A 15,120-nucleotide genomic window follows, 5' to 3' on the forward strand; every position below is an offset into this window, starting at 1 on the left:
TATCAAAAGAAGGGAAAATTTGTGATTGAGATAATATTTTTCCAGCATATCTCGAAAGGAGATCATTCACCTGCAAAAAAAAGTTGAATATTGTCAGGTTCTAAAATAATTATCATTATAACAGCACGTCTTTTAAGAATTGATAAAACAGCATGATATAAAAATGGTTAAAATTTAGCTTTACTTAATTAATAAAGAGTATAAATATAAAGAACAACCTATTTCTAAAAGAAGGCAAAATTTATGGTTAAACCAAAAGAAGATTGGACGTTGAAAACTATTTCGGCATAATAAAATTAAAAGACATTAACAATTGCGTTCAGAATCATCGAATTGATTGTGATACTTTTCCCCGAATGTCGTTTCTCCGAACGTCGGTTCCCTGAATATCAGTCCTCGAATGACCGGTTCCCCCGAAAAGTGGTGCAGTTTAAATAGGTGCTATAAATAATCTTCATTGGCTGGATAGTGAACGAGAAAGAACGATAAGTAATCAAAAGAAGGCGTTATTCTGTCATTCTCGGCTATACACATGGTGGCAAAAAAGCTGAGGACGGTTAAATTTGAAAGAACAGCCAATTAAATAAAGAAGGGTGCATATTAGATTCGTTTACAACCCTGAAATGTATAAAGTTACGACAGTTATGAGTGCTAAAAACTATTCGGGGAAATTGGCTAATCGGGGAAATGGGATATTCGGGGAACTGGCATTCAGGGAATTGGCGTTCGGGGAAACGACATTCGGGAAACCGACATTCGGTGAAAAGTAGAACAACCCATCGAAGTAACTGCAGTAATCGAAGTCTCTTTTCGCTGACAACTTGAGCAGATCAATGTTATCGAATGCCGCCCTTTTGTCAGTTGGGAACAATAAAATATTTCAAAAATATAACTCCAAAGAACAGCCTATGTATAAGAGAAAGTTAAATTTATTTAAATTTTGAATCAACAGATAGAAACTGTTGTTACTATAACTATAATTATGATTACATCATATTTAGAAAAAAAAATAGAACGTTTGAAATAAGGGTAAATTTGTGCTAAATATACCAAAATTTTCAGTGCAAAAATTTATTCCAATAGCGAAAGTCAAAAGAAAAATTAGTATTTGAAAGAAGGGTACTTTCAAGATACATAATAAAATACTATTGGCAATAAATTTCCTAATATGCTTTAGTTTATTCAAGAGCATATGATTGTTGAACAAAGTGTCATTTTATGTTAATTGACTCCAAAACAAGCCTGATGTAATCAGAAAGTTTCAAAAGAAACGTAAAAACGAATGTCATCTTAAGAAATTCTTGGTTTCAGACTCATTATGCCAAACGACTGTTATGCCAAACGACTTTATGCCAAATGACCCACCACCCATCCAACATCTGTTCTTTGTCTCGATCTCTCCCTATCTCGATGGTCCCTTCGATATCGAGATGTGGAGAGGCTACTGTATCTTCCATCCATACATCCCTATGTCGATGATTTCTTCAGTCCCTTCAAATCTGCAAACATTTTCACTCTCTATATCTCGATATCCTACTTATCTCGATATCTCCCTATCTCGATGTTATTTTCATTCCCGATTTTCTCTCCGTATGTCGATATGCATAATCAAAGGTTGCTAGACCAGATTTGAGGGATTCAAAACAATTTTCGAAGACGAACTGACGTCTGTTTGTTTTTACTCTTCCTTGTAACTGAGTGATTTTAAATCTAGAAGTCATTAAAATTTTGTTCTATGTCTCGATCTCTCCCTATCTCGATGGTCCCTTCGATATCGAAATGTGCAGAGTCGACCATAACAGAAAATAGGGCATTAATAACCCTTGTTTAGCCTACTGCGTAAATTCTAAATCACAGGTGGGAAAACAGTTACCGTTGTGTTTATGTACACTACCCGTCATAAATACGGACTCACTAAAATAAGTATAGCAACACTCAGCTGAATATTGAATCACCCTGAAAAGTTTAGCATCACCTCAAAACAGGTAAATTCACATTGCTATATCTCGAGATCCTTACGACTTGCAAAGAAGCGATCTTCAGCAAGGTTGTTCAGGGGATCAAGGACATCCGGAAAGCGAACAGTTTAGTTCGCGATTTTGCCGCTAGGTGGCGCTAGTGACTGTTTCCTAGATGCCCTTGACTTTCCGAACAACTTTGCCGAAGACTCAAACTTTCTATCTCATCTGACTCGAAAGATAGTACAGAGATACCTCCATGAGTCGATGTTCCATGACTCGATATAGACTCATGGAACCATACTGGAAACAACATTTCATGGTTACTATGATGGTCCCTCAAAACAGGTTTCCAAAGGATTGCTGTTCCATGACTCGATATTTCCATGAGTCGATGGTTCCTTCAATATCGACTCATGGAGGTTTCACTGTATGTGTTTCATATATTTAATTAAATATGCGTACTAGTGTAACCTAGTGGCAAAATTAGGAACCAAAAAATTTGATATTTGGATGTCCTTTAATTTATTTCTGTTCTTTACTTACTGAAGACTCGAACTTTCTATCTCTTGTGGATCGCAAGCTAGAACTAGTTCAAAATGCTCAATTTTACACGCTCACTAGCGCCACCTAGCGGCAAAATCGCGAACTAAACTGTTCGCTTTCCGGATGTCCTTGATCCCCTGAACAACTTTGCTGAAGATCGCTTCTTTGCAAGTCGTAAGGATCTCGAGATATAGCAATGTGAATTACCCTGTTTTGAGGTGATGCTAAACTTTTTGGGGGTGATCAGTGAATCAAATTATCATCAAAGTAGACGAAAAACAAACAACAAAGCATGCTCGCTCACAACCGTTTGTCACAACTGTTGCGGATAAGGACATAATCAAAAGCAGATTTGTCATGACAATCACAGAGCGCAACATTGTTGTAACCTTTTCAACTCGCGATTAATCACTAATTTTAAATACAAAACCAAATTTGTTTTATGTATGTCTTTTGATAATGTGTCAATATTTACCAACACGAAGAAAGTTCTCGAAAATTGCAATGCGAATTCCAGAGAATCGCCGCGCACGTGGTGATCGATCTTTGTCATATTCTGTTCAAGTGATGATAAACTCGTGTTGCGGAATAAAATTGTTGCAACAAGAATAGGAGGTGACAATGTCTTTGTTGTTGCGTGTTGGATGACAATTTATTCACTGGGGGTGATTCATTATTCAGCTGAGTGTTGCAATACTTATTTCAGTGAGTCCGTACTTATGACGGGTAGTGTAAGTGGTCGAAATTTCTTTCTCTAGTGAAACATTATAGCGAAATTGTTTAGAAACATTGATTCATTCTTTCGGATACCTTCTTTGTATAAACTTACATTTGAACTGGCAGTCGTTAAGCTTCCTGATGGCCAACGATGAGGTGATCTTCACTGTACCAAACTCACCACGCGTTTCCGAGCAACTTCGCTTGCTGCGATCGAAATCCACTTCGAAACACACGCATTTCGAAAAATCGCCTCCGAACCAACAAAGCCTCCATTCAGGCGCATCCCGCGTCGAACGCACTCTCGTTTGGTGGACACACACATGCTATGCTATATTTCCGCCGAATCCGATGAACCTGGCACCTCGCGGCGGCAGGGCGGATAGTGGTTGTGAATCTGAGCCCCCATGTGCGCGCGAACGCCACGGAAGCCCCCCAAAGTTCTACACAACCAGCTAACCACACTGCCATAGCGTATTGCCTTGAGTTGAGAGTGTGCGGAGATTGAATCCTCTTCCTGTGGTTCCTCTAGACGCGATGGCTTCCGGTCGACTGACCGGACCGTTCGAGGCCGGTCTTCTTGATCGCCGCTTGTGTCGTTCTTCGGGCTGCCGACACGCGACAACCCGAACTGGGAAGGTCGAAAAATACTACGTCGCATGTGCGATATTTATGGATTCACCTTGTCGGGACTTGGCCGAGGTCCAGGTCCCCTCCGAATGGGAGGGGATCGCTCTCGGAAGATGTGTCAATGGGAACGGAAATAGCAGAGGGATTGTTTACCGTGATGGTCGGGGGTTGTTCGGACGAGTAGGCGGAATGTCGGGAATAAAAATAGGTTGCTTTGTTCTTCATAGGTTTTTATTGTGCTATCGCGAAGGTTCGGTTTGACGTTTGTTGATCGAGGGAGCCACGTGGGGGTGCGATGGACAATTCAGGGAATGTGATCAAGGCTGCCAGCTGAGTGGCAAAGGAAAACGATTCCGGTCGGAGAAAAATGTTTATTTCATTCGATTTAGTTCATAAATAAAACACACTTAGAAAAACTAACTAATTAATCATCATAATTGCAAGCATTTATTTCCAGCAGCTTCCCCCTCTCTGGATGATTGTTGATTCTGGAATGTCGTACCAGATAGTGCATTTACAAATACTGCTAAACGGGAAATACCTATGTAAATGCACTTCTGACACGCACTCCAAAACTAAGTTTCGGCCGTCGCCTAGGGATGTCGTCTTCTTCCGTCTTCGGTCTGTCACTTTCACTAAAGGATCACCGCCGGATTCCCGAATCGCATCTTGCCAGTTATCTTCCTCGGCCTCGTCGTTTAGGTGTTTTCGCGACGATGCAAATCGCAGTGTGCCATGCCTTGGTGAGAACGCGTCCGCCGAAGAGAGGGACGACGAACAGGTGCAGTGGTGGGAAAGCGTGACCATTTTCTCCATGAAATGTGAATCGTGCTTGCGATTTGTGAGTTTGTGACCAATATTTTTTGCTCTATGGGTGTTCCACGATGTAACACAACTTGGACGGAACGTAACTTCTGTATAACATAATTTGACATAACGCAACTTTTACCTCGATATAACGTAACTTTTTTGAAATTCCATATTTGCAGCTCAAATTATAAACGTGATTTGCGAATTAAAAAGTATTTTTCATGTTTCAAGTTAGATCAATGTCATCGCCTACTGTCACTAAATACAGTCCTAAATATACATGTAGTATTTTGGAGATTTTTCCTTATATTCCTGTTAAATTGAGATCCAGATTTTTCTTGAATTCTTTATGGATTCCGTCGAAAATTCCCGGAAATATTTTTCAGGTTTGCTTCGACGAAAACTTTTAAAAACTTCTTCAAAATTCACTTTTGCAATAACTTGAAGAATAAGTAAACCCTAAATCTCAGCTAATTGTTTTGTCAGTGCTTCCTAGCTTTTGGAGAAATTTGCCATTTTTGCAATGTATATCGTATAGAAGGTAGAGAGGATCTCTTTGCTTGCTTTCTCTTCAATCGATAACTGAGCCACATTAACTTCTTCTGTTGCGTCGTTTTGTTTTTGTATGAAACGCTAGCCAACGCATTGTCTTTCGATTTATAGTGAAAAACCCTTGGTATTACAAAAGGTACCGAAATTGAACAAATCGCAGTACACTTTTTACGGCATTCTAGATTTCGATCTTTTACCTTATGCTGCCATGAAATTTTGAACGACTGCAAGGAACATGGATGTCTTTATTTCATCTTTGGTTCAATAAACAAAATGAAGAAAAACACATGTTGCTTCAATATGACGTACGAAAATAAAAATCAAGTAACGTTACATCCAGGTATTCCTGTATTTCTATATTCGCCTACTTCGATATATCGAATATGATTTGTAACCGACCAAAATGATTAAATTTTGTATTTCAAGCCACGTGGCAAACGTCAAACCCTTCACTGAGTGCTCGTTAGAAATCGGTCATTAGCACCCTGTAACTCAACTACCATAGGTACCACTTGGTAACGCCAATTTCGCGCAGCCTACTGCACCTAACCCAACTTTTCGCTTATTGCGTGACAACCGCAGCCGCATGAAATCACACAAAATGGACAAAAAAGCCTCGTTGTCAGTCGTCAAACGCGAGTGGAAAACAATTTTTTAATGACTTCCACAAACAACCCGTTTATCACAACACATCATCCATTCATTCATCGTCGTCGTCAGCATCATCATCAGCCTCTGCGGCCCCTCCGCTAGGGCAGTACTTACAGTAAATTCTCTGTATTGAAGTCACCATTGAGTTAGTCAGCTATCGAGTTATGGAACACGAAGTCATTGCTACTGCGATTCAAGGAACCATCGAGGTAGCCATGAACTCTACATTTGACTTCGGTTCTCTAACTCGATATCTAAATATGAAATATCGAGTTAGCCAGAGTTGACTGTACCACATTCTGAGGCTGCGACCCGTCCACAATTGCCAATCATGACAAACGCGGGGCGGTGATCGCATGTGCTGTCTAATGGATAAAATTAACTTTACACATGTAATATGTCATTGGCTGTATAGCTGCCCCACGCCTTTCCTAAGGTGGAAAAGGCAGGGCAGCAACCCACCTCAGTTTTCATCTACATAGCTACATAGAGTTGACGCGGGGGAGCGCGAGTTCGACCCTGGGCGAGGTTGATGCATTTCTCAGTATGCTATCTTGGCATCCATCGCCATAACAGCGGTCGCTCGGTAGCCGAGCTAAACTGCGCCGAAAGTATGATCGCAGCAATCGAGGGAGGATGACAATTTGTCGAAACTTCCGATTCGGATAGATCTACTTTGAGTCTAGAAGAACAACCCGATTGCGATGAAAGTAGCCTTCTGTTTCAAAAAGAGGTACACAATTTGACATAAAAACGATCAAAGTTCGCTAGTCGTCTCAACTCAATTTCAAAAACATTGGAGAACACACCGAAGACATGACATCTTGGTGGATGTAAGGCCACCAACTCTTTACCATGTCATTTCTGACTGTTCGAAACGCTGTAGGTTTCGTTATGGGCGGTTTTGAGCCCTAGAGATACCCATCCCAAGATGTGTTGCGATTCCATCCGTCAAACTTGATGCAGTGCGGCTTGCTGCGATTGCGACCGTTTTTGCTGTGCAAAAGCCATTAGACGTCGTCATCGTCGTCCGACCGCTCCCTCTCCATGTACTTGTTCGTAATCGTAGTAGGCGGAAGCTCAACTACATGTGTTTGTGTGCAATTGCACTCGCGGCGTTGATGGGGGTGCCCCGCGGAGGTACGGAACTATTTTTCTAGTTTCTAGTGCCTTGACGCACGCCACCTCACCGAACCGCTGCGTGCACGGATTGCCGCTCTGCAAATTGTTGCATAAGTTGTGAAGCGGCAGCCAAGCGCTCGTTAGATGCAATTCGCAAAATTTCCTCCGTGCAGGCAAGCGACTATATTGGCAACGTGTGCGCGAACAGCCAACGTCGCCATTAGTCATCATCAGCAGCAGCAACCGGGGATTCAATCGAAGCATGCCGCGACACAGGTAGTGCGCGGTTTGCGTTTCCACGTTACCGAGGAATCGGGGAAACCGTCAAGAGTAATTGTTTTAAATGTCTTCGCACGGCACGTGAATATGTCACCGCACAGTTGATATTTGCAGATCTAGATCATGTGAAAAGTTTGGATCACATGTAGACTCATCGGACATTTACAGGTATTCGTCACCATAAATAATAGGACTATGGATTCTACCAAAGATGTGATAAAAACATGGTAGTCGAACTCAGAATGAATACCACTTCTAGTACTACATTTGGTCTTTTGGTACTGCAAAAGGTACCCAAGTTTGGTAAATCACACTACACTTTACACAGGATTCTAGATTCTGATCTATTACCTGATATGCCATAACAGTTAGGGCAAATTCAAAAGACATAAACGTCTCATTTTGTCATTACATTTACATTGCATGTCGAATCGATCAATGTAACTCGTCTCGAGTCACTGTCAAACATAGTACCTGTACATATGTATATCAGAAATTAACCGTCGAATCCCATAGTAATCCTGACTGATAACTGTCAACATGACAGTCATGTCGAGCAAATTTTTTGGTCGACAGTATGTGGCAAATATAGAATCTGTTAGACTATCAAAATCCCACTAATCCTGTTGGGTAGTTTTGCTCTGCCAAAAGTCAATTAAAATCCGATATTGCTGTTTGACAGCTAAATCTGTGATACAAGCAGACATGCTGTCAGGTAGCTGTCAATATTGGCATCCCTAACAGATTCCTTTCCTCAGAAACATACTGAAGCTTCAAAATACTGCTTCTGCTGTCGAACTGTGCAAGTTTAGAATATGATCCCATTTTTAAGCGGCATAAAAGGCCAGTGTGGAGAGACTCACACTCAAATCTCGATCGATGAGCTCTCCTGTGAAAGGAAATTTTCATACAAAATCACTCAATCATACACAAGCCGTCAAATATGATTCAGTCATAAAACCCGTCAAAACTCGGAAAACGAATGTTGATGTTTACGTCAGGAAGGATAATTTAACCAGACTATAATATTACCAGACTAAAAAAAAATCGTTTTTTTTTTGCGAGAAAACAGTTAAAATACGAGGCAATGAGTAAAATAGGTGATCCAACTCATCCATGAACATTTTGACTGCTGAGTTGCGTGATTGACAACTCACACATGAAAAATCTCAATGGACCAGTGCACGAGTTCACTATTAGACGTTTGAGCGGTGCCGTGTTATTTATGTGGCCATGGTAACCAGTGAATTCGACACCGCTCAAACGTCAAATTAGTGAACTCGTGCATTGATCCATCGCGAGTCATGAGAATTTGAGTTTTTCACAACACTGTAAAAGGCATGAAAAATCGACTCCACCAGATCGGAGGACGTTCACGATATGATCTTATTTATGTTACATGACATATTGCTGACGGCAAAGGGAATGATGCATTTGTTTCTAATGGCTGGTACGCTGATCATAAGTACTGTGCAAAAGGATAAGACAAGAAACGGTCAAGGAATGATTCCGCTACCGAAATTACTTGAGCTGTACGCTGCTGAGAAGTAGAGCTGATTTCATAACGTCGGTAACGCCTGCCGTACAAATCAAATGGAGCTTCCGTACGGAAAAATGTGCCGCTCGATTATTCCGCAAGTAAAAGTGACATTTTGCTCCAAGGAGATCAGCTGTCAGCTGTACTTTGGCAAAAAGGAGAAATTTTACTTGATTGCTTTACTTTTCAAGTTCGTACTTCACTTAAGCAAAAAATCTCAAATATTATTTTTCCATGCTGTTGTAAGTCAAACAAATTTTGTGGTTCATAGATGGAACTTGTGCGGAGCATATCATAGGCAGGGATATTCTGGACTTTTAAGCTAAGAAAGGTATCCATCATCTTCCTTGGCTGACAGTTTGTAAGGATTTGTAGCCAGCATTAAAACTGTTAAACGTGTTAAGCAGCTTACGCGAGCATTGAGCCAAACCTGCGCAGGTAAAACCTATCCAATTCTGGTTTCAAGAGGTTTTACTGACAGCTAAGCCAATATCTGCGTTATCTATCGTTAAGACCGCATAATTTTGCAGTATTTCTGTATTAAACGAAAAAATCGTTCATATACCAAGGATCCAGTTATCACATTGCTATCGATCGAACGGATGAACTCAGTGAACCAAAAAGGTACTTCTAATTTCGAGTTCATATTAGCTCTTCTGACGTCTATCTGACGCTCCAGTTATCGAAGTTCATTCCATCTTTACAAGAGTTTCGCAAAAGTTCTACAAGAGTCTTAGAAATTAGCATAACTTAGTAAAATCCTTGAGTTTTTCAGAGATTTCAAAGAGATTCTAATATTTCGACCTGAAACATTTAAGGTTCTGTTGAAATATTGATGTTCATGTCGGAGTCTCCAAAATTATACTTATTTTAAGACATTTAGAAGTTTCTTCCTCTGAGCTCGCTCAGGATCTTCTGGAAATTGTTTTTTTTTACCATGCAAATCAAAGCTTCAACATATTGTAGCTTGAGTTTAGAAAATTTTAAACCAATTTTTCTAATAGGGACGAACGATCTGTCATTTCTCGCTTTTAGTGTCATACAGGAGTATCTGCAGTAGGGTGCGGCTTATTTCTTGAAAGTTCTCAAACTAAAAATTCGTGTTGTGGTCTTCTGAATTTGAAGCTCATAAAAAGTTAAACCTCAAATTTTGAGCCAAACATTCAAGTTATGAAATAAGACCTCTAGTGAAGTCTTCATAACTATTATTTTCTTGAAGCTTTTAGAACCATTCTCTTCATCTTTAAATAGGTTTATGAGAAGCTTTTAGAATATGAAATTCGTCTAAAATGTAAACTAGTCTTAGTAAAAAGTAGTTTTCTTCAACATTTTCCTCCTTTTCCTAAAAAAATCGTCTTTGTCTGATCATAACTTCATAAATACTTAACCGAATTCAGAAGGTCACACGATTTTTAGGTTTTTGAGCACTTTCGCCCAGATAGCCGTAGCGGTAAACGCGCAGCTATTCAGCAAGACCAAGCTGAGGGTCGTGGGTTCGAATCCCACAAGTCGAGGATCTTTTCGGGTTGGAAATTTTCTCGACTCCCCAGGGCATAGAGTATCTTCGTATCTGCCACACGATATACGCATGCAAAAATGGTCATTGGCATAGTAAGCTCTCAGTTAATAACTGTGGAAGTGCTCATAAGAACACTAAGCTGAGAAGCAGGCTCTGTCCCAGTGGGGACGTAACGCCAGAAAGAAGAAAGAAGATGACAAAAGATGATGAATAGTGTATACTAAAACAAAAATTGCAGTCAAAAACAGTTACCTGGATAAATTATTAGCTATAGAGAAAAAACAAAACCAATCAATTGTCAAAAAAGACCATTTCTTATTGATCGTTTTGATAAATAAGTGGGCATAAGTCACAATGTTGAGTTGGATTTCAACTGGGAACTTTGTTACTAGTTCAGCCGTGTTGCTAGTTCCTAAATTAGAGTTTTATAAAAAGTTTGAATGTTTTCAAACATAACTGAAAAAGTATCAGTATACTTTTTGCATGTAAAAAAAACGTAGTGATACTTTTCTGTATTAATAGGAACCATAATTTCTGAGTTTCATTACTTTGAAATTACGAGTTAACAAGCCAACATGGCTGCCGAAACGAATGACAGGCTACTTAGCCTTAAAGTACAGAATTTATAGGCATTTATGTTGACACAAACATGACAAATACCGTTATAAGTCTATACGACCTTGTATAAAATTGTATTTTTGAATAACTATCGATTGATTATTATGTTTAGAAATACAGATCAACATAGATCAATTGTTTTTGTAATATATACAAGTACAATCCAAACAAAATCGAATGAATTACGTTGAGCATGTAAGGCGTTGTATACCGTTTAACGTTATATGGAAATATCTAACTTTGAATACAAAAATTACCCCTATTAGTGACATACAAACACCATTCCACTTTTTATTTACAGATTAAGATTTCATTGAACCCTAACAACCCTAACCCTAACCCTAAGGAACACTTTCCTGTTGGCAACCAATGGTACAGTCATCTCTCCCTTACTCGATATTTCATATCTCGATATCGAGTTAGAGAACCATAGTAAAAGTTGGTTTTCATGGCTACCTCGATGGTCCCTTGGATCGCAATTGCATTGATTTTGTGTTCTGTAACTCGATACCTCCCTAACTCGATGGTCCCTTCAATATCGAGTAAGGGAGAGATGACTGTAGTTAGAATTCAAAAAGCAGATTTGAGTATTATACCTTTTAATAGCCCTGTCCCAATTTAAGTACCAAACGCTTAAGTTTAGACTTGAAACACATGTTTACTAAATTTGTTAATGATTTTCATTGGTTGATTTCGTTGGTTTCGTTTTTTTACGGTTTTTAAGATTTTGTCACACCCTTTGGTTTCCACTCAAATTTTGGGTGTATTTTGTTTTCCGTGTCCCTTCCGAAATGTCAAATAGGAACAACCCTGGTGTTAAAACTAAAAGCCCTGTGGCATTTTTGTCGACAAAGTGAACGCCAAGCATGATCAAAAGTGTCAAGGTTCATATTTGGAAGCATTTTTGGAATTAAAGTTTAAATATGTTATAGCCGTTATTTGAGATTGAAAAATTGCTAAAGCAGTTACAAGAACACGCTCTTTCGTATTATTAAATAGAAACAAGCAGTGATGCATTTTGAACTGAACGCGAGCCAAAACTGAACGGAGCAAGTTCAAATTTTGCACGAGAACGCAGTAGACAGTGAACTTGCGAGCCGGAGCCTGTCGCTGCTCTCGAACGGCCCGTTCAGATCGCAATGCACTACAATGGTAATTAAGGCATAGATTCAGGTATTCACTTGGAAAATATGTCTTGAATCAATAATAAAATCAATTCAATCATAAATAAATATATTATGTCTTGCTTTGTTCACCTCATAAACAATTCTGGCACGATAAGATGCCGTGAAATCTGTCAGAACAATCTGCGTTCAAATTTTTGCTCATTAGAGTTCAAATTTTTGAACTGAACAATGAGCAAGCCTACTTGATCGCTCCGTTCCAAAAAATGAACTGGAACGCTAACTGAACGCGTTCAAATGCATCACTGGAAACAAGTATTCATTTAACATTTAGGACCCAATTCCGTCATAATTGCGTTACTTTTGACAGGTACACGGTAATTTTAGTCTCTTTTGTTCCACTGTAGATGGAAGCAACTGACACTGAAGAGGACTAACTAGTGATAGTCGAAATATGATACTTTCCAAAAGATAAGCAATTAGGGCAGAATTGAAAGATACAAAACCCAAATCTACTTTTTTTGGATTCTCTTTACCATTGGTTGCCATCAGCAGGATCACTTTCTGTTAAGGTTCAATCAAATACGAAATGAAGACCCTCATGTCCCTTGCAGTTGTCCAAAATTTTATGACACTTCAGGTAGTAGATCAAAATCTAGAACGCTGTGAACAGTGTACTGCGATCTGTCAAACTTAAGTAGCAACTGTAGTACCAAGGGACCAAATTTGGTACTAGAAGTGGTACCCCCGACTACCATGTCTTTATTTCACCTTTAGTTCAATGGAATCTATCGCTCGACAACTGATCGAACAGTTTGATGACCGATCTTTTTCGGTTAGTACGATAATCTGCACAGATCTTTTGATCCTTATCAGACAACGAAATCAACAAATCAAGTCTGACAATCCTCAGATCAGAGCGGTAAATCTTTTGCCAAAAGTTTTGTCAAATTGTGCGTGGCTATGATTTTCGACAGGTGTTGAATTCTGAGACAATTTAGAATATATCTCATTTATCGCTCTCTGAACAATCGTGATCCGCAAACCATCATGAAAGTCTGTTTATTGTCTACTGCTACAGCTCTGATTATATCGGGGGAATAGCAGATGCGATGGGGTTCTTAGCTTGCTTTGGTCGTGTTAAGTTTAGGTCAGGAACACATGTTTACTCAATTTTCAAATGTTTTTCGTTGGTTTGCGTTTTTTTCCAATTTTGAGATTTTGTTACACCCCTTGCTTCAAACTCAAGTTTTGGGTGTATTTTGTTTTCCGTGCCCTTCCGAGATGTCAGATGGGAACAACCCAACCCAAAACATGAACCCCAGTGGCGTTTTTGTCGACTAAGTGAACGTCAAACATAATCTAAAGTGTCAAGATGCATATTTGGACCCATTTTTTTTAAATTGAAGTTTAAATATGATATAGCCGTTATTTGAACGGGCAAACTTGCCAACATAGTAGCGAGAACACGTTCTATCGTATTATTGAATAAAAACAAGCTTTTATCAAAAATTTTAGGAAAAACGATTTCTGCAATGCCTGATTTTCGATGTAATGAAAAGTGAGATTGTGTGATAAGCTGAATTAAATTTTATATTTCTAACTTTTTCAAGGAGAGAAAATCAGTTGGCCTCGGGCATCAACCAGCCTCGGGCTGAATTCCCCCATAAAAAAGAGTAAATTAATTAATAAGGAGCAGTTGAACTGGAATCCTCCTCCCAAATTCTCTAATTTTATCAACTAAAATCCCTCAATTTCAGTTCTAATTCTAAGGATTGTAATCCTGTCTGGAAGATGTTGTTTTAGCTGGAGCATTAACAACAGTTGCAGCTAAAACAACATCTTCCAGACAGGATTACAATCTTTAGAATTAGAACTGCGATTTTAGTTAATAAAATTAGAAAATTTGGGAGAAGGATTCCAATGATACTCCAGAACATATGGTCTGAACTAAAATAAGATTTAGAAGCCTACAGTACAGATTTCAATGTTCCAGTCAGAAGACGAATTACTTCGATAGAAGTCTATTCTCTTCATTTGCTCGCCAGCATGAATAAACTTAATATTTTAAATAGTTTCGTACAGTCATTCCAATCAATCGAACGGCATTTTGTGCCACCGCTTCTTACCTCAACACCCGACCTGCCTTAGAAGGTTAGGAACCAGATTGCTCTAAAGCGGAGAAATAGCACAACCTGTAGATACATAGAGTTTCTTCAAGCGAACTACCGATGGAGCCAAGGGTATCAATTATCGCACCTGAGAAAGCGTGTTACATGTGCGCACCAGTTTTCACCTTTCTCTCTGTGGGCGCCCACTAAGACGACTCACTCGACGGTTGCTCAGATTTCCATTTCTATTTTCTGTTTTTTTTTGCCTTGTGATGCAGCAAAAAACAAAATCTGAAAGTTGCGCGTCATCCCCCCCGCTTCGGTTGCAACAATGAGTTAACGAAAACGGATCATCTTCCGTTTCGACTTCGACTCTTATGCGTTTCAGCCGAAAATCTGAATCATATGTCAAAGTAGGCGATGAAAGCAAAAGTCACTAGCTTCTTGGATTGGGATAGGTTCGGGTTTTCCCACTTGATGACGTTCGTCGTCGCCAGAATTCCAATCCCAACCGAAGTCGGAGGGTGGTTGAACTAGTCGCAACAGAAAGCGATAAGGAGAAAACGCCTCCGAAGCAGCTTCACTTGGATGCACAATTAGATTAGGTAGGTAGCTGCTGGTTTTGATTAATATGCAACCTAATCAAAATGCATCGTTGATCGTCCGCGTTTCACTTCATGCCTGAACGAAGCCGCCCCGGACGACGGTAAATGGTTGTAATCGAGCGAGTACTTCGCCTTATCGCAGCAGGCGCGAGGCGCTCATCATCCGTTAAATTGTGCGTCTCGATCTAGTAATCTGAGCGATAAGTGACGATGATGTTACGGCGACGCCTGCTGCCACTCGATTCAGTGCGATGTAACCGTAGCATCGATTTAGGTCTGACTGAACAGGCAAGCTGCCTAGCGGTGCCTTGCCTGAGGCTGGTGGAAACACTCTGATAACG

The sequence above is a fragment of the Aedes aegypti genome, chromosome 1, assembly GCF_002204515.2.
Source record: "Aedes aegypti strain LVP_AGWG chromosome 1, AaegL5.0 Primary Assembly, whole genome shotgun sequence".
NCBI lineage: Eukaryota > Metazoa > Arthropoda > Insecta > Diptera > Culicidae > Aedes > Aedes aegypti.